Source organism: Corvus kubaryi, unplaced genomic scaffold, assembly GCF_017639235.1.
Source record: "Corvus kubaryi isolate FWS band 111438036 unplaced genomic scaffold, C.kubaryi_AGA036_p1.0 37193, whole genome shotgun sequence".
Lineage (NCBI taxonomy): Eukaryota > Metazoa > Chordata > Aves > Passeriformes > Corvidae > Corvus > Corvus kubaryi.
In genome coordinates this window covers 698,476-717,591 of record NW_024581055.1, presented here as the reverse complement: position 1 = coordinate 717,591, position 19,116 = coordinate 698,476, and the positions used below count along the sequence as shown (strand labels likewise).

At 48.6% G+C, this 19,116-nt stretch overlaps 1 protein-coding gene across 9 annotated transcripts in view; it reads left to right on the top strand.

The window, feature by feature from the left end:
• MAP4 (microtubule associated protein 4) overlaps window positions 1-19,116 on the top strand; it is a 152,512-nt gene that overhangs the window by 9,359 nt on the left and 124,037 nt on the right. The gene's annotated exons all lie outside the window — the stretch shown is intronic.

Here is a 19,116-nt window from a genome sequence, read left to right as displayed (position 1 = left end):
GGAACATAAAGGAAACTCCTTGCACCTCCAAGCTTAGTTTTCTGCAGCGAGGGTTTTGAACGTGCCAAATTAGCAGTAATTGCTGGTCTTGCTGACAGACTTTCCCTGTGGGCACATCCTCGTGTGCTTGTGTCTGAGCTGAGCCTGGCACCCTGGTTCTGCCTGCAGCTGGGATTGCAGCGGGAAGGGTTTTCCGTGTGGCTCTGGTGGGCAGTGAGAGCCCTGCCCTGCACTGCAGCAGCTCTGGGATCCCTTCAGGTGGTGATGGATGAGTGAATGGCTGTGATTCACAAAGGCCTTTAGTTCTACAGCATTCATTTGCATTTTTTCCTTAATTACCCTGAGCTGTGTTTGTCCCACAGGTTTCCCTTTGCTCCCCTTCTCCTGCTGCTCTGCTCTCTCTCCAAAGCTCTCAGCTGCTGTTCTTTCTCCCTTATTTCTGTTTTCCCAGATCCTGTTTAAGGCCATCTGAGTGTATTCAGTGTAGGGTGGGTTTCTTTTTTTTTACTGCAAAGACCTTTTAAAAGGGCTGTTGGAGGGGTGAGTGGAGCACAGAATTTAACACACTGCTCCCAGAAATCCTGACTCTGGCTGGCATCAGCTGATGGTGTCTTGTTTAAACATACCACAGACTTGATGTTTTTTCCCCTTGGGGTTTTGACTTCCTGTGATAAAAGGAGATTCCCTTTTAAAGCAAAGCTCCGTGGTTATATAATGAGAGAAGGAAATACTCCAGAAGTGACACTGGGAGAATACTGACCGTTAGACAGGAGAATAGAAAATTCACTCAGGAGGGCACTGGTAACTCGAGTCCTCCTGGGAAAGTGAGAGGAACACATTTAAGGAATTAAGTAAGGGAGTGAGCAGGGCAGAGCAGTGGAAGGAAGGTTATGGTGAGGACAGAGCTGTCCAGTGCACGTCTAGGATTCCCCTCAGAGGGTTTAACTCTTTCCAAACTGCTTTTCCTCTCCTCCATAAGCTGCTGTGTTGTTCCCAAGCACCAGAAGTCTCCAAATCTGACCTTCCAAGAGCTGTGCTGGTTTTTGCTGTTGGATTTGAAGCCATGAGTAGAAGTTATTTTTGAATTTGTGCATGTGACTTTGTGTGTCCCCAGCAATGCCAGACCAGGGAATTCCTTCCTTCCTTCCTGGAATCCTTCCTTCCTTCCTTCCTTCCTTCCTCACTTTCTGTTCCCCTGTACCAGGGTTGCAAACTTACCAAGGACTGTGCAGGAATCAGAGTGGAAATTGGCTTTTTATGCTGTTGGTAGGGGAAAAAGGAAGTTTCTAAGGAAATTTGCTATTCCTCAGCCTGGGTTTTTGGGAGGCAGGGATACAAACTCCCAGGGAAGCCAGCTGGATTCTGGCAGGGAGTCACTGAACTCGCTGGGCCTTCGTAGTTCCTGCCCTTGGAGTTCAAACTCGGTGCTGCACACACCCCACACTCCCTACAGACACTGCTCCTGCAAGTCTGAGGTCCCTGTGGATTTAAAACGGAATATTGATTTCCCTGGTCTGCGATATGCCTATGGAAACCTGGAAAATGCCCACGAATCATCAAAATTAAGCTGGTTCTCTTTCTAGTCTGGGGTACATCCATTTTTTTCTAGTATGTAATTTATCTGTAGAATAATTTTTCAGCAGCCAGATATGCTGACTGTGCCTGTTATGTTTCCCCAGTGAAATTCCCTGGCAAGCCTCGCTTCTTCCAAGATCATTTTGAGGTGCTGATGTAATCAAATGGTCGAATGTCAACTCAACAAGAAATTATGTAGTGCAAAGTTTGCTCTTAAAATCCATATGGAATTAAAGTGCATTTGTTATTTTTGCGTATTTTTAGTGCAGGTATTTGTGCTATTCAGTACCTTTGCTCTTGCTAATTTTTTAATTAAGAGATGTCAGTTTATGCCTGCGGAGGGGGGAAGCAGGACCGGCGGTTACAGATCCTTAACACCTCATCAAAATTTCAGTGGGAGTTATTTTTTCAGCTCTATTTGAATAATTAAACATTGTGCTGAACTAACTTTGCAAATGTGGGGGGGGAGCACAAGGAGTAATGAAAATAGTTAATCTAAATTGAAATGCATTAGAGCATCCTGGTTGTACAGGTGTAACACCCTGCTTTATTCTAAATAGTTGTATTACTTAAAAGAAACTTCACAGCTTACAAACTGAGGAGTAAAATATAAACAGAGATTGGGAACTGATCCTCTGAAAGACAGAACTGAAACAGGGGGGCTCTGGTGATGAATATCTTGTTTAACACAGAGATCACCTTGAGTAGTATAATTTTCCGTACTGAATTTTTAACCCTTGCTTCAAAGCAAGGGCACTTCCAAAGTGCCTTGGGGGACCTGCATTTTGTCCTTAAGTTAGTTTAGTATTCAAATGAAAGACTGTAGAATCTCATTATTTATGAAACAGAAGCTCTGGATTAAGCTCAGATGTTCCTTTATTAGAGAATTCCAACTACAAAGGGAGGCTGGGTATCCATCCACCAGCTGCACTCGCTGACTGATAGCAGGCTTTTCAAAGTAGTTTTCTTTCAGCAATCCTGTTAATGCTTTAAATTCAAGCCTAAATTTTTTTGTGCGATTAGAGGTAGGAAGAAAAATAAAGTTGGATCAGAGGAATAAATGCAAATAATTCGGCATGAACAGCAGAGCAGGAGGGTGTGGTGAGTAAATTATTTTGATATGTGTTTGAAAGTCAGCAGGACAGTATAGCACTCCCCACTTTACAGCATATTAAATAACATCAGAATGTAAGACTGTGAGACCACATCAGGCAAAAGGTTCAGGTACGTGGGCTTTGGTTTCTGTTTTGTCCTTTTTTCATCTCCTTGGCTTTTACTCTCGGGTAGTGTGGGCTGTGTCCCCGTGTCTCCTTGTTTGTGCTCCTCCGAGAGTCCTGGGGACTCTGTGGGGTTCAGCTCACAGAATCCACACTGGGTTGGGTGGGAGGGACCTTCAGGATGATCCAGTTCCACCTCTGCCCTCTCCTGGAGCCCCTTTAGGCCCTGCAGGGGGCTCTGAGATCTCCCTGTGTCCTTCCCTTCTCCAGGGGAACATTCCCAGCTCTCCCAGCCTGGCTCCAGAGCAGAGGGGCTCCAGCCCTGGAGCAGCTCCGGGACCTCCTCTGGGCTCTCTCCAGCAGCTCCAGGTCCTGGTGCTGTTGGCCCCGGGGCTGGGGCAGCTCTGCAGGTGGGGTCTCACCTGAGTGGGGCCGAGGGGCAGAATCCCCCATTTCCTGCTGCCCACGCTGGGGCTCAGCCCAGGCATGGGGGGTCTGGCCAGGGAATGTTCAGCTTCTCATCCCCCTACACCCCTCGGTCCTCCCCAGGGCTGCTCTCCATCTGTTCATCCCCAGCCTGGGATTGTCCCAGCCCAGGTGCAGGACCTTGCCCTTGGCCTTGTTGAACCTCCTGAGGTTGGCACAGTCCCACCTCTCCAGCCTGGCCAGGCCCCTGTGGATGCCCCATCCCTGCCCTCAGGCGTGGGACAGCACCCAGAGCTCGGTGTCACCAGCAAACTGCCCAGGGTGCCCCAGTGCCAGGTGTGTAATTTGGCTTTTTGAGTTTCTTCATCTCCTCGGCAGCAGAAAATGCCTTTCCCTCCTCAAAGCCAAGAGCTCTGTGCACAGGTTAGCACTGGTGGTGTCGAGGAAATAAGCCAGCTCCAAAGTCTCAATATTGGCAAATAAAGATTACCTGTGGCTGCCACTGTCACCTTTGTCCTCTCAGCACAAGGTTTCACACTTGCAGCTTGCAGGTGACACTAAACACTCCTCTCCCTGCTTACCTCTTGTGAGAGTTTTTCTGTTAATCTCTCACAGTACAGGAGCTGTGATTTCTAGATGAAATGCTTTATATTGTACTTCTCAAAAGCACAATACCAAAAAAGGGGGTTGTGTGTTGGGAGGAGCATTTGCATCTACTAAACAGGGATGTGGGCTGTATTTTATGGAACTGACTGAAATCTTACGGTTTTTAATTTGGAAATTGCCTGTGGATTGTTCTCTCTCAGCAAGTTTTTACTAAATTCTGTTACTCTACTAATTTATTTTTTTATATATTTTTGAAAAAAGAAAAATTGTGTTTTAAGATGTTCACCGGGTTGGCCAGATTCAAGGCAGGCTTTTGCTCTCACATGTCCTTTGTGTAAATTCTGGGTTAATTAAGTGACTCATTCATTCAGTCTGGCTGAGGCTCCACAGGCCAAGGAAGCTCCGGCAGCACATGATGGGGTGAAGGAAAAAACAAACCCAGCACAGGGTGAAACTCTCTGAGGCGTCTGAGCTTCCTTCTGGAAAGTGTATAGGGAATAGGCAGCCTGTGCCTCGGTGGAGATCTGCAGGATCAGGCATTTCACAGGACATAACCAGAGGTTCTTTGATTCCTGAACACTCCAGGGCTCCTGGTTTGTGTTGTCTTGATTTCTGAGGCCTGGCTGTTAATGGATGTCCCTCTGTTGTGGTTTCAGTTCTGTGCTGTACAATGGCAAATCTGAGTTCTGCACCGTTTAAACTGAGCAGGGCAGGGATGGATGGGATAGTGGGAAGGAATTCCTGGCTGGGAGGGTGGGGAGGGCCTGGCACAGGGTGCCCAGAGCAGCTGGGGCTGCCCCTGGATCCCTGGCAGTGCCCAAGGCCAGGCTGGACACTGGGGCTGGGAGCAGCCTGGGACAGTGGGAGGTGTCCCTGCCCATGGCAGCGGTGGGAATGGGATGATCCTTAGGATCCCTTCCAACCCAAAACGGTCTGGAATGACTTTTGTTTTATTCCAGCAAGTTTCTTGCTGTTGGGGTTTTAGGTTAGTCTTAGTTTTTTTTTCCTGTTAAAGGAATTTTCTCCCATATGCATGTTGCTAGGGGACAAATAGCTGTACTTAAGAAAGACAAAAGGGGAGTGGGGCGGACCTGGCTACCCCTTTGTCTACACCTGGGTGTGGGGTCAGTTCGCTCTGAGCGTCCGGAGAGAGAAGCTGCAGAGAAAGGAGCTGCTGCTTCTTTCTTTTTGGCCGTTCTTTCTTCCTGCTGGAAACAACGCCGGGACCCCAAAAGCCGCTTTCCCTGCCCTGCTGGAGACCGGGCTGTGGCTGCCCTGCCCCGCTGCTGCTTCGAGCTTCCGCTACGCTGTAGCCCTGCTCGCCCTGCCTGCCTGGGCCTCCGTGGGCTTTTCCCATCTGGATACATCTCGTCTGCCACCCGGGATTTGTGTTCGTCCCTGCCGCTCTAGCCTGCCGTTCCAGCCTGCCGTTCCAGCCTGCTGTTCCCGAGAGTCCGGGCTCGGCTGCCCAGGGGTTTGTGAAGCCTTTGTTCCATCCCTTCCCGGGATCCCGGGGCACCGGTGCCGCGTGCTCCCCGAGCTCGCTCCGGAGCGCCCCCCTGCAGCCGCGGGGGAACCATCGCACCTGCCCTGCTCACCGGGAGCCGCCAGCGCCCCTGCCGGCTGCGAGCGGAACTGCACCCGAGGGGAAAGGGCCCGACAGCCGAGAAGGCTGGGGCTGGGTTTGTGTTTGCTGTCACTGCCAGAGTTATTGCTGTTTTGTATGACTGGTTATATACATATATATATATATAGAGTAAAGAACTGTTATTCCTATTTCCCACATCTTTGCCTAAAGGCCCTTGATTTCAAAATATAATAACTTGGAGGGAAAAGGGGATATATCTGCCACTTCAAGGGGGGGCTTCTGCCTTCCTTAGCAGACACCTGTCTTTCAAAACCGAGACACTTGCATGAAACACAGAAGCAGTTGCTGAAACACAAGTCAAAACCTGGAATGCCTGGTTAGGAGGGGATGGACAGACCTGAAAGTAGAACCTGCAAGTATTTCTTCTTTCAAACACCAAAGAGGAAAAAAAACCAAACCCAAAGAAGAAGCCCCTCCCTGAGCTCTCTAGAATTCATCCCATCATGATTCTAATAATTTAAGTTAAAAATTTTAAAATGTCTTATAAATATTCCAAATCTAATGAGGTAGGAATGTAAGAGAAAGAGAGGGGAAGCACTGAACACTTTCTGAATAATAAAGTGAATCTTTCTGTAAAACATCTTTACTAATTAATCAAAAAACGAAGCAAACAGAAGTACAGCAGCTTGTAACAAAAAGCTTTTTGATGGAGTTTGCTGCTGGGAATGAGCTCATCCCGGTGCCCAGCTGGGCACCGGGCAGGGCTGGAGCTGTTTGCTGAACCCAAGGGAGCTGCGTGGGCTGTGGGCTCGTGCTGGGGGGAGCTGCGAGTGTGGGGCCATTCTGAGCTTTCCCTCCTGCTTCCACAGGTGGAGTCAGCAAGAATTTGGATTGTGGATTTGCTGTACTTACTTTTCTTGCAATTGCATTGATTTTTAGGTACATCAGGAGGGCTGGAGGGGGACTCTACCAAGGGCATGGAACGCCAGGCCAAGGGGGAATGGCTTTAAACTGAAGCAGGGTAGATTTGAATTGGTATTAGGAGAAAATTCCTGGCAGTGAGGGTGGGCAGGCCCTGGCACAGGGTGCCCAGAGCAGCTGTGGCTGCCCCTGGATCCCTGGCAGTGCCCAAGGCCAGGCTGGACATTGGGGCTGGGAGCAGCCTGGGACAGTGGGAGGTGTCCCTGCCCATGGCAGGGGTGGTGCTGGCTGGGCTGTAAGGTTCCTTCCAACCCAAACCTCTCTAATGAAAAGTTGTTACAGAATGAAGAAATGTGGTCCCCATCCTCATTGAGAAGCATCACTTTGGTCCTTGGGCGGAGCCAAGCAAGGTTGAAATTAAAAATGATGTAACAGTGATCCTTGGTTTCATAATTTTAAGTTATTCCTTTTAAAACATAGTATAGTGAATCTATGTGCCTTCTGTGCTTTCTACCTGTTTCTGGTTTTAAAATGATGAAATTGTTGCTTTAAAATAAGCAGTTGATTGGGAAAACTACTTGTAGTAAGGGCAAACCCTGAATATTCAACTTGTACAATGCTTGTGGGGGTTGACACTCGGATCTTGCTGAGTGGGAATTCAGTGATGTGCCAGAAACACAGTTTGCTTCATTCTAAGTCAGCTTTAAACACCAGAAGTTGTATTATGCATTGTTCTTTCAGTTTCTCACCCTGATAAGCTGCTTTGTTGTCCTTGGAGGCACTGGGAGCCTCATGCTGGTTCCAGTTTAAATTGCAATATCTGTGTGTAGGGGAGGCCCGAAGGTTTGGAGTCTGCAGAAACTCCAATACAAATGTTTGATTTCTGCCAACTAAAGAAGTGCTGAGAACTGTAAAAGTAACGGAATTACATGTGAGGCAATGTGTTAGACTTGTCTCCCTTGTCCCTGGAATTTGTCTTTAAAACTATGGGAGAGTTAATTAGGGTTTGAGTTGTAACAGCTCCTACACATGAATGCAGCAGGAGCGACTGAATTCATCGTGGTGAGGGTGACTCAGAAATCCCCAATTCCTGAGCTTTGGCACAGTTTTTGTTCCGTCAGTACTGTCAGATGTGGTGCACAGGCCAATGTCACTGCATTCCCACCTCCTGGGTGTATTCCCACCTCCTGGGTGCATTCCTGGAGTAGTGAATGCAGTACTGGGAGTGGAGCCTGTCAGTGCAGGGCTGCACATGGACAGGGCAGCAGTGAAAGGGCTTTGCTGGGTCTTGGAATCCCAGAATGGTTTTGGCTGGAAGGGACCTTAAGGATCATCCAGTGCCACCCCTGCCATGGGCAGGGACACCTCCCACTGCCCCAGGCTGCTCCCAGCCCCAGTGTCCAGCCTGGCCTTGGGCACTGCCAGGGATCCAGGGGCAGCCCCAGCTGCTCTGGCAATTCCAGCCCAGCCCCTCCCCACCCTCCCAGCCAGCAATTCCCAATTCCCAATCTCCCATCCATCCCTGCCCTCTGGCACTGGGAAGCCATTCCCTGGGTCCTGTCCCTCCATCCTTGTCCCCAGTCCCCCTGCAGCTCTCCTGGAGCCCCTTTAGGCCCTGCAAGGGGCTCGGAGCTCTCCCTGTGTCCTTCCCTTCTCCAGGGGAACATTCCCAGCTGTCCCAGCCTGGCTCCAGAGCAGAGGGGCTCCAGCCCTGGGGCAGCTCCGGGGCCTCCTCTGGACTCTCTCCAGCAGCTCCAGGTCCTGGTGCTGTTGGCCCCGGGGCTGGGGCAGCTCTGCAGGTGGGGAATCACACATCTCCACACGCCACGGCCTCAGCACTCCCGGTTTTCTTTGGATCTGGGTGAATGATCAGAAGCAGGAATGCAATTGTGTCTCGGCCAGGAGCAAGTGAAAGTGTGGATGGACATATGAACAGCTGGGCTTTGCTTTTTTTTTTTCTTTTTTCTTAATAAGTCTGAGCTGAACAGTTTTAAGTCCAGATTAAAAGCTGGATTGTATAATTATTTTTTAATTGGTCTTTGCAGTAAGAACCTGTGCATTAAACCACAGAACTTTCTGAATTCCAAATGCTGCGAGAAATAGAAATCAGGTGGATTTAGTGCTGAAAATGCATTTTATGAATGTGTGAAGCATTTTCATTCAGTCATAATTCAGTGTTTATTATTAATGCAGCTTTTGATTTCTGAAGGTGTTATTTGAGCTTTTTAAGCAGTCATTCTGCACTGATTTATTTGGTTGTGGTGTGAAGTAACACATGTTGTACTGGTTCCAATCTTGATGAGGAAACTGCTGCTGATCTTGCTGCGTTTTCAGAGCAGGAATTGCTTTCCTTGATAAGCACAGAACAAGGATCAGAGAAAACACTTCCAGCAGCTCCCTTGGCTTAGGCTGTCATTGCTCTGATAACACAGACGGCGTGAGAGCTGCTCCTCTGCTTTCTCAGAACAGGAGGGTCTGTGGGGATGGAATCTTGGAAGATGCCAAGTCTCTCCCTTCTTTATGTTCCCTGTAGTTCTTATCCAGCTCATTGTTTGTTTACTGTGACTTAACCTTCAAAAATGCAGCAAAGTAAAAGTGCTCAACTCTCAAGGGGGACCTTCTCTCTACAAAAACTTGAGAGGAGGTTGTAGTGAACAAGGGGCAGGGCAAGGCGGAATGGCCTCAGGCTGTGCCAGGGAAGGATTGGGTTGGACATCAGGAGCAATTTCCCCATGGAAAGGGTGCTCAGGCCTTGGCAGGGGCTGCCCAGGGAGGTTTGGAGTGCCCATCCCTGGAGGCATCCAAGGAACACCTGGAGGTGGCACTCAGTGCTCTGGGCTGGGGACAAGGTGGGGATTGGGCACAGCCTGGACTCCATGGCCTTGGAGATCTTTCCCAATCTTAATGATCCTGTGATTCTCATGTCCTCCACACCTCTGGCTGGCTCTGCCATGACTGCAACCCAAGAGAGGTTTAAAAACCTGTAATTAAATGTTTAGCAGCACCCTGCAGGTTTAGGGCAGGGTGGAGGGCTGGTGGGTGGCAGTGCCAGCCCCTGGTGCTCTGCAGGGAGTGTTTGGGGCCTGTGTGTGTCCAACACCCCGTTCCCTGTATCGTGTCTCAGATCTTGCAGCAATGTGCTCCTGGGTTCTGGTTTAACACAGCTGTCTGCACCTTGTTGTAACCTGTCAGCAGCTGATGGTGGGTACTCAGACTGCAGCCCAGTTTTTCACGCTGAATTGAACAAATCTGTTTTTCCAGGCAGTTGCATAACGGGAAGTGTCTGCTCATCTTCTGTTCCACTTATTTTTTGTTGGCTTTGGAAACTTTTTTCTTTAGAAGCCTTAATTACTCTACTACAGTTGTAAATAAACATCTGAAGGATTTATCAGGTAATTTCAGGGCCAGCCATGGTTGCCTTGAATTTTCTAAGGAGTGACACTGCTTGAAAAACCCTAAAAGCCACAGTTTTGACACAGAATATGAATGTGTTCCAGCTCAGTCCAAGAATTTATCCACAAAATGGCTTTGAGCCTTACTCTGACTGGTTGGTTTTCCAACCCACCTTTAACAAAGGGAAACTTACCCCTTAAAATGGACCTTTTTTTTTTTTTGCTGGTGGCCTTGTTTTTCAATCTGAGTCTGAAAAGCTTGGGTAAGGTGAGTTTCTTTATGCCTTGGAAATGTGATCTGTGAGCTAAGAGGCAAAGAACTAAATGTTAATGACCTTAACCCTATCTGGCTGCACTGCTCTGACCCTTATCTCCCATCTCCCCTTTCCCCAGGTACAGGTATCATTTTCTGCTTGTACCTCCCAGAACAAATCCGCTTGGAGATGCTCCGATTTTAGCTGGAAATCTGAAATAATGGGAGAATGTTGGTTTTCTTTGGTTCTCCTGCAGCCTGGTAGTGCCCAAATTCTTGATTCTGGGGTGTAGAGAGGTTGGTTGTGCTGGGGATCACTCAGAGCTGACCTAACAAAGCTCTGCCTAAGCCGAGGTGCAAGTTCTGTTGGGTGTTGGGCACTGTCCCCTCACAGGGGAGGTCAAATGATGTTTTGAGGCTTCTCCTGAATTTGCCAGGAGAATTTGGAATGTTCTATGAGTGACTTCTGCCCGGCTGGGATCACAGTGAGGTCCTGACAAAGTCAGCGTGTAATCAGGAGTTTAATGTTTTAGTAGTTTTGGTGTCTCAGGATGCAGATACTGCTTAATTCTTGCTAATCTGGTCTTTTCCATGTAAAACTTTCAAGTAACAAATCCTCTGAAAACTTCTGGAATATGCTCATATTCTGACTGGATTTGGTTTGAATTGATTCTAACACTTATGTTGTCTCTGCACTGATTTTGAGTGTCATTAACTTCCGTGGTAGAGGATGCCCTCTAGTCTAGAAGCCGATGAAAAAGACGGAGAGGGACTTCAGCTAAAAGCCTGGAATGACAGGACAAGGGGACGTGGTTCAAACTGAGAGGGAGTAGGTTTGGATGAGATATTGGGAAGGAATTCCTGGCTGTGAGGGTGGGGAGGCCCTGGCACAGCTTCTCTGGGCAGCCTGTGCCCCTTGAACCCATCCCCCCATGTCCTGTCGTTCCAGGCTCTTACCCAAAGTCCCTTTCAAGGGATCTGTGATATTTGTAATCTGTAGCTTCTGTATTTTGGTATGGGCTAAAGAAGTCTTGGAGAGGGGAATTATCCCTTCTGTGTGCTGGTTTTGATCCAGGAGCTCTGCTCACGGAGGAAAAGCAGATTCCTTCTCCACTGGGCTGTGAGCGGTGGGGTGTGTGCCTTGTCCTGGGGATGTGTTTGCTCACCTGTGGCTGATGAGGGCTGTGGGGTGGTTCTGATCCCTCCCCTCTGGCTGTTCTGACACCGCTCCTGCTGTCGGGAGCCTCTGATTTCCGTAGCAGCAAACACCAGGCACTGCCACCGACCAGGAAGCCTGTGAGCAGAGGGGATGGATATGGGTGAAGGAGGGTGGAATTCCCTGCAGGGCAGCCTCTGTGTGTGGGAGCAGATCCCACAAACAGCAAGCAGGGCGAGCCTTCGCTCGGAACTGCTCACGGAATTCTGTCTGTAAAGAGCAACCACCTCATGAAAATCATCACTGAGCAAAGGAGATGCTGGCTTTGCTGTGGACTGGGTTTCTCACCTTTGGTGGGACTGAGTTTTGGAGATGTGGGTAATGCCTGGATCACGTTCCTCGTGTGTTCCTGCACATCTGAAATACTTCCCCTGAAATACGCAGCTTATCAAACCTGTCACACTGCTCTGCTTAGATACTGCTCTGTGTTTAGAGCACATCTGGGCATGAGAGTTGGGTTTATAGGAACCTATGTAAATGATCTTTTTCATGGAAATATTGATATATCTATTAACCAAATAACATGTATTTTCAGAACTTTTAACCCAGTGTCCTGGTCATGCTCCTAGCCCATATTCTGTTGAACTTTGGTATTTTTTTTCCTTTTTTTCTTCCAAAGCATCCATGCAAAATCTACTGCCGTAATAAGTTTCCAACCTGAAAAGCCAAGAATTAAATAAGTCCAGGATCTCTGTTGTAAAGGTACTTTTAGGTCAGGGCTGGGGCGGTTGCTAGTTGGGGTGAAGCAGCACAGGTCAGTGGTTCCACCACGTTGGAGTCCCTGTAAAATGCTCCATTCACAAGCACCAAGCAAAGCTCAACTCCAGGAGCACCTGCATGGATCCTTTCCCACGAAATCCTAGGGGCTTGCTAGGTGGGTTTTTCAGTGCTCAGTGAGGTCCATTAACTGTCCCTGGGTTGTGACCTGCAGATCCCTGCCCACCCACATGTCCCCATGGGATAATCCCCTCCCTCCTCCAGGACAGGGATACAGGGGGAGGTTGTGACCTGGTGTAGGTGAGGAGATATTAATGGGCAGCTCGGGCCCTTCAGTTATGAAACCTGGCAGGCATCAACCTTGAAAATGTAAGGCGATTTCAGTCTCGTGAATTTTCATGCTTTCTTACAATAATAAAATGTCAGAGATGGTTGGGAGTTCTCCAGGAGCTGTGTGGCTTTGAAGCTGTTGCTGTGGCAGCCTGCAAGGTCCCAAGGAGATGGGAAATCCAAGCTTCTCTCCTGTTTGCCTACAGCAGGGCCTGAGCTGACACTGCAGACAACATTCCTTAATCTGCTGTAACTTGGTAAAATCGCTCTTGGGGGCAGCAATTTCCTTCTTGGTTTTCCTTTTCCAAAGTTGAGGAAAGATGTTTTGTAGTTCCAGTGAGATTAGGGAGTTCTCCATTCTGGGGTGCGTGGGTATATTTGATTACAGAATCATGCAATGGTTTGGGTTGGAAGGGATCCTAAGGATCATCCCATTCCAATCCCCCTGCCATGGGCAGGGACACCTCCCACTGTCCCAGGTTGCGCCAAGCCCCAATGTCCAGCCTGGCCTTGGGCACTGCCAGGGATCCAGGGGCAGCCACAGCTGCTCTGGGCACTCTGTGCCAGGGCCTCCCCACCCTCCCAGCCAGGAATTCCTTCTCAATATCCAATATAAATCTCTCCTCTTTGAGTTTAAAACTATCACCCCTTGTTCTATCATCTTCCATCTGTCTTTTGTCTAAGCCCCCTTTAGGCACAGGCAGGACACTCCTTCATGTTGTGTTTCTGGATGTACATAACACTGCTGGCCATTCCACTGACCCTTTGATGTGCACAGCAAGGGTTTGGCATGGGTGAGAGTGGAATAAAACAAAAGGGCTCTTCTGGAAGCATCTCCAGCCTTGCCAGAGGAGCTGTGGGGGAGCAGCCGTGTTCTGCTCCTGCTGCTCTGGGTGTGGTGTGCATGCAGTGAGTAACAGAAGGATCCTTCTTGTTTGACATGTTGGACAACCTGTTACACCTTGGCTGAGAGACTTCGTAGAAGAGTTTTATAAACCAGCAGAAATGTTGATTTTTAAAAAGGCCCTGAGTGATAAGCCCTTGCAAATGCCCTGTTTGTTCCAGTCGTGGGCTGGGGAGGTGTTCCTGGTGGTTTGCTCTTGTGTAGGGGCAGCTGAGCTGGACTGCTGGAGCTCCCAGGAAGCTGAGGTGATGTGAATATGAAAAAAAACCTAAGTAAGAGCTTCTCACAGTCTGGTGTCTCCAGCTACCCTCGTGCTACTGAGTTATGTGATGTTTGGTGACTTCTGGTAGTGCTGGGATGTTTTATTTGAGGGGATTTCCTCTTGCAGCCTTTGACCTGGGGCAAAAATCCTCTCCCAGACACTGGTGGGTGCTGTTCCAGAGCTGCCATGGACCAGGGCCATTCTTAGATGCATTTGCATGTAGCAACCCTGGTGTAGAGAGCAGGATTTTATATGTGGGAATGCTCCTGGTCACTGTAACTCAGCTGTGGCATTGCAGCTCCTGGTGAGGACCTCCTTCCCATTCCTTCCTGATGCAGGAAGGCATCTCAGGAAGGCCATCATTTGGCTTAGCAGCCTCTCATTAGCGGACAAGTGACATTTGGATAATGAAAGCTGCTTCTTCTCCTTGTTGCCATCAAAGAGTTCATTAATGTTCCCCCAGCTAGGGCAGGACGGGCACTGGAGGAGCTCCAGCCCTGAATGATGATTTCATAGTTCAAGACTTGACTCTGTTCTTAGTGCTCCTTGTATAATGTGTGTGCGACTGAGTCTTTATGAATGTCAAATCATTAAAAAAGCTGTTTCTGGCCTATACTATCCCAAAAGATGCAGGTTGGGTAATGCTGGCAGAGGGTGGGCGTGGGGATGTGCTTTGACAAGTAAAGCAGATGACAGGAGTTACAGTGGGATATGTATTGATTAGACAGAACAGTAGGAAGAATTCCTGAATTCTTAAACCCTCTATTTTTAGATGTAACTCGTCTGGGCTGAAGGCTTTCTGCTCCCTGAATTGTTCCAAAAATAAATATTTCAGAAGAGGATTAAACTTGAATGTGAAAGACAGTGTTTTTTTATGCATCAGTGTTCATGGAAGGAGCTGGTCAGAAATCACTATTTTCCTTAAATTTGCATGCTCTGAATCCAAATTAGAGCTGCTTTCACCAAAACTACTCATCCACACGGGAGGCTCGAGGTGCTGGTGAGAATGCAACTGTGAGAGCTAATTTTAGCTAATTCAGTCCTGTGAGCAGCAGAGTCCTTCAGCTGTGAAAAGAGACACTTCGCTCTTGCTTAAATCACTTTCTTTTTTTATTGAGCTTCTGCTGAACAAGGACAGGCTTTGCTGATTCTCACCAAGGGCAATTTCTGCCTTGGGTTTTGGTGCTGGGTTTCTTTTTGGTGTGAATCTGGATGTTAAGATTTTGTTTTGTTTTGACACTTGAGAAAGATCTTTGAATCTTTCTACGCATCGCTTGTGTCGAAGTCCTTCATCTCAGCCTTCTCTGGGTGTTTCCAGGCTCCTGTCATGTGGTACTTCGTGTGTAACATGGGCTCTCCCACCCTTCCCACGTTCCTCTCTTGGGCACTGACAAACCAGAGGGCCCTGGCTTCTGGAGCTTTCCTTCCCAGGTGAGTGCAGCCCTTGCTGCACTGCCCAGCCTTCCAGAACGCTTTGGGAAGGTCCTTGGCTGGTCCTTGACACTGGCACTATGGCAACCCATGAGTCACTCCTCCAACTTCCCAGAGTCATTGCATGTTGTTTCTCTTTTTCAAATTGCTCCTGACATCCCAAAATCCGTGGTGCTATAAAAACAGCCCCGCTTGTGCAGCTGCTTATTTCCTGTCTGATTTTATGAACCTCACTGGGTTTTAACTTTGTCAGCCTGAATCGCTGCCGAAGACTCTTACTTTAAAGTCTGTCCCCTCTAATAAGGATGAAATGTGAATGTTGCCAAAGAGTGTCTGCTTGCTTTGCAGTGGGAGACCTTCATTCTTCCCTGTGCTACCTGGGACTGGGGAGGATCATCTCCTTCTCCAAGCAGTAGGACTTGCGTGACTGCTGTGGAGCTCTGCCTTGCTGTTCATGAGTATTTCCCTAGAAAATTATTCACTCTTCAAGTGCAGTGGAATTACATCCTGTGTTTTGAAGACTCTTTAAATTATTAGTCTAACTTAACTTCTCTTGGGAGAAGCTCTACTCAAAAGCCTGGAATTAAATGTAAAAGCAGTCTCTTTCAAATCCCAGAATCAACTGGGTTGGAAAAGATCTCCAAGGCCATTGAGTGCAACCTGTGCCTGACCCCCACTTTGTTACCAGCCCAGAGCACTGAGTGCCACATCCAGGCCTTCCTTGGACACCTCTAGGGATGGGGACTCCAAACCTCCCTGGCAGTTGCAATGTCTGAGTACCCTTTCCATGGGGAAATTCCTGCTGCTGTCCACCCTGAGCCTGCCCTGACCCAGCCTGAGGCCGTTCCCTCTCCTCCTGTCCCTGTTCCCTGCCAGCAGAGCCCGACCCCCCCGGCTGCCCCCTCCTGTCAGGGACTTGTGCAGAGCCACAAGGTCCCCCCGGAGCCTCCTTTGCTCCAGCCTGAGCCCCTTTCCCAGCTCCCTCAGCCATTTCTCCTAGGATTTACTGTCACCTTTATCTGAGATGCCTCATACCAGTGTGGGAACAGGAGTTTGATACTGAACAAAAATTCATTGAAGTATTTGGCAGTGGTGTCCATGAAGGAGAAAACTCCGTCATGTATTTGTGAATAATCTCTTGGTTTAGGGTCTTCGTGAGTTCAGGAACAGGCAAGGAGACAACATAAGGGGTTGTGGCCATAAAGGCAATTTTCCTTCTCCTGGAAGGTGTCCCTGCCCATGGCAGGGATTGCAATGAGATCTTAAAGGTCCTTTCCACCCCAAACCATTCCATAGTTCTGAGATTCCCTGTCAGGTTGTTGTAGGTATTGCTGTTAGTGTTATTCCTCTGGGAAGAGCCAGGGATGAAATCTGAGCTGCCCAGTCTGGACTTCATGGCCACCGTGTATATTTAGCTCAGGGTTCACCAGCCTTTGCCTTTGGAGCCTACATCCGACACCCTGGGACTGCTTTGCATGTGGAATGTTGGAGCCAGGATGGGCAACGCCCCTCTTGGCTTCTCCTGTCGAGTGATCTCCATGCCCTGTATGTGTTGGAGACAGGAGCTATTTAAAGGGAGCTGTTTATCCAGAGCTTTGGAAACCAAGTCTGGAGGGTGAGAGAACAGGAAACTCAAAGGTTGAGGGGCTTTCTCTTGCAGGGCACAGGAAACAGTCGTGAATTTGGGATGGGAAAACAGAAAACGCTGCTTGTTTAGGGAATTTGAGGGAGCTGATAAGGGCTTCTGATATGGGGAGTGGCACATTCTTCGTGTTATAAACTTGGTGCCACTGAAGTGCATTCCACCTTGCTGGAATAAGAGGGATAATCCAGAGCATCTTTCTGCTCCCTGTCTCTGGCATTGTGAACAGGGGCTGGAACGATCACTGGTCACACAGAAAGTCCTGGATCTTTGGAACTGGAGACTGTCCAGTGATGATCATTTTGCGAGGTGCATGTGGGGAATCGCTCTCTTTGGTCCTTCTTGGGTGGCTTACCAGCATGAGCTCTGTGCTCTCCTCCAGGACCAAGCAGAGCTGGGAGTTCACTCCATCCTCCAAAGGGCTGCCACTGGAAACTGGTAGAGACAAAGTGATACTAAAAGTAGTAAGTAGGTGCTACTAAAAGTAGTAAGAACCTTCAAAATTACAGAAACCTGAGGGGAATTGTTGATGTTTGCCCTGAAATATGGATATGATTTTGGCACTCCTTGGAGTATGACTCTGTAGTATGACAGATGGGGTGTGTTTGGTGAACTCTCAGGTGAGAGACTGGGTGGTAACCTGGCAGTAGTCAGTGTGGTAATGGGGTACAGGGGATTCACTTCTTCTGGGAGGGGAATCTCTGAAGCTGGAGAAGCCGTTGGAATGTTCTGTACTAACAGGATGACGAGCTTGGGAAGCAGAGGAGCTGAGGAACAAGAACTACTGGTGCAGGATGTGGAACTGGATCTTACAGGGACAGCAAACACGAACAGTCTGCAGGCCAGGCAGTGCCTGTTCTCTGATAGGGCAGGCAGGATCAGATGGGGAGTGGTGTGAGATCCCTGCTTTTCCTCTTGGTGCTGCTTTTCCATGTCACTTGTGGGAAAACAGTGTTGGGGAGGGAAGGAACTTGGGAGCTTGGAATTGGGGTCACAATGCATGGACAGGTATCTCTACACATTAAAATCAGTCTCAGAAGTATTTCTCCAAACTGGAGAACAGTCCCGGTTAATCATGGGTCACGAGTTGGGATTTGCTGGATATATGGGGTTTTTCCTGCTGTTCAGCAAGGCTTCTGGAACAGTTGGAGTCTTCCTCAATTTTTTGTGTGAGGGGACGGGGTGAAGTCTCTCAGATTAATTAAAGACCCCACATGTAAGAAACCTTTGCAGCCACACCTTCTATTTCAGCAAATCGTTCGATTTGGAGTAAGAAGCACAGATGTTTAACATTTCTGCTTGCCAGTGAGAACATGCCCTAACTTAAAGAGCAGCAATTTTACAATGGGGGCAGTTAAAACCCCCACAGTACAGGAATTCTGCCCTTCAAGGGTTATTAGAGAGCAACCAGAGGTGCAGCTTTACCAAAGGAAAAGTTGGTTTGCTCAGACCAAGAACCTGTGGTAGATTTGGTCTCACAGTTACCAGGTTGACCCAGCACTGCCTCATTTGAACTGGAGCAGCACTAAAAAAGGAGCTCCTGCTTCTCATTTTCATCAGTTCTGCCTGAAAAGAGAGGGCTGAGGGTTGTTTTTCTTAACAAATCAGGTAAAGTTTTAGTGGTTTCTGTGCAAAGAGATTGGAATGTCATGTGTGAGAGTGGATCACAGCAAGAGCTGTGGGATGGACTTCAAGGGAGCAGCCAGTTGGGCTGTGCCTTGGGCTGTGATGCCTTGGGAAGTGATGTGGGTGTTCTTCAGTGGGAAGGAGCTGCAGAGAAGGACCCTGATGTCCCAGTTTCTCAGGGTGGCTCACCTGCAAGTGACAATGTGGAGAAGGGAGCTGTGGGTTTGTGGTGTGTGCTAGCAGAGTTTCCTCTGTGGGGAAGTCAGTGTTACCACACAAGCAGGAGCTGACGCTGGGCACCTCGTGCAGCTGAATCCCGCACAGGATATTCCTCCATTCCTTAATTAGTGTGGTAACTCCCCTTCCCAGCCCTTCTGAAGGGAGCAGGGCTCTTCTGGAAGGTTTTTCTCACTCCTGAGTGCTTCACTGCTTTACTAAAGCTAAAATGACACTTTTCACCGGGCTGTTTCCTCATTCAGCTAAAAGCTCTGGCATTTTACTTCCCTGGAACACGAAATGTCCATCTGTGGGGAGAGGAACATGGATTAGTGTTTCTGTCTGACTGCTGAGCAGGTACTGAGGTGGTGTTTTCCTGTGGGATTGGCTGGATGACTTGCAGTGGTGGAGAACAAGCTGGACATTTCTTTCTCCATGTGGATTGAAATACTTAAACTCTGTGGCTCAGTTTATGTTCTCTTCTGCAAGGGGGCTGTCAGGAGTAATTATTGGGATAGAATCTTTTTTTTTAACAGCTATGTCTGCTTCACAATGAAGAAACATTATCAACAGAATGTAAAATATTGGGTAGGAAAATTTGGTACGTGACACCCAGGTCAGGAGATGGTTCCCAGGTAGAGCTGGTGGGAGCAGCTGCACTGGAATCATGGCAAACGTAGGGAAAACAGCGGGAGCAGGTAAAGGTGGGCTCGTGACTCAGATGTGGCTGTCACAGGTGGCTGGGCAGGTGTGACAGGGACTGACAGGGGCCCTGTGAGCTCTTAAGCCATTCA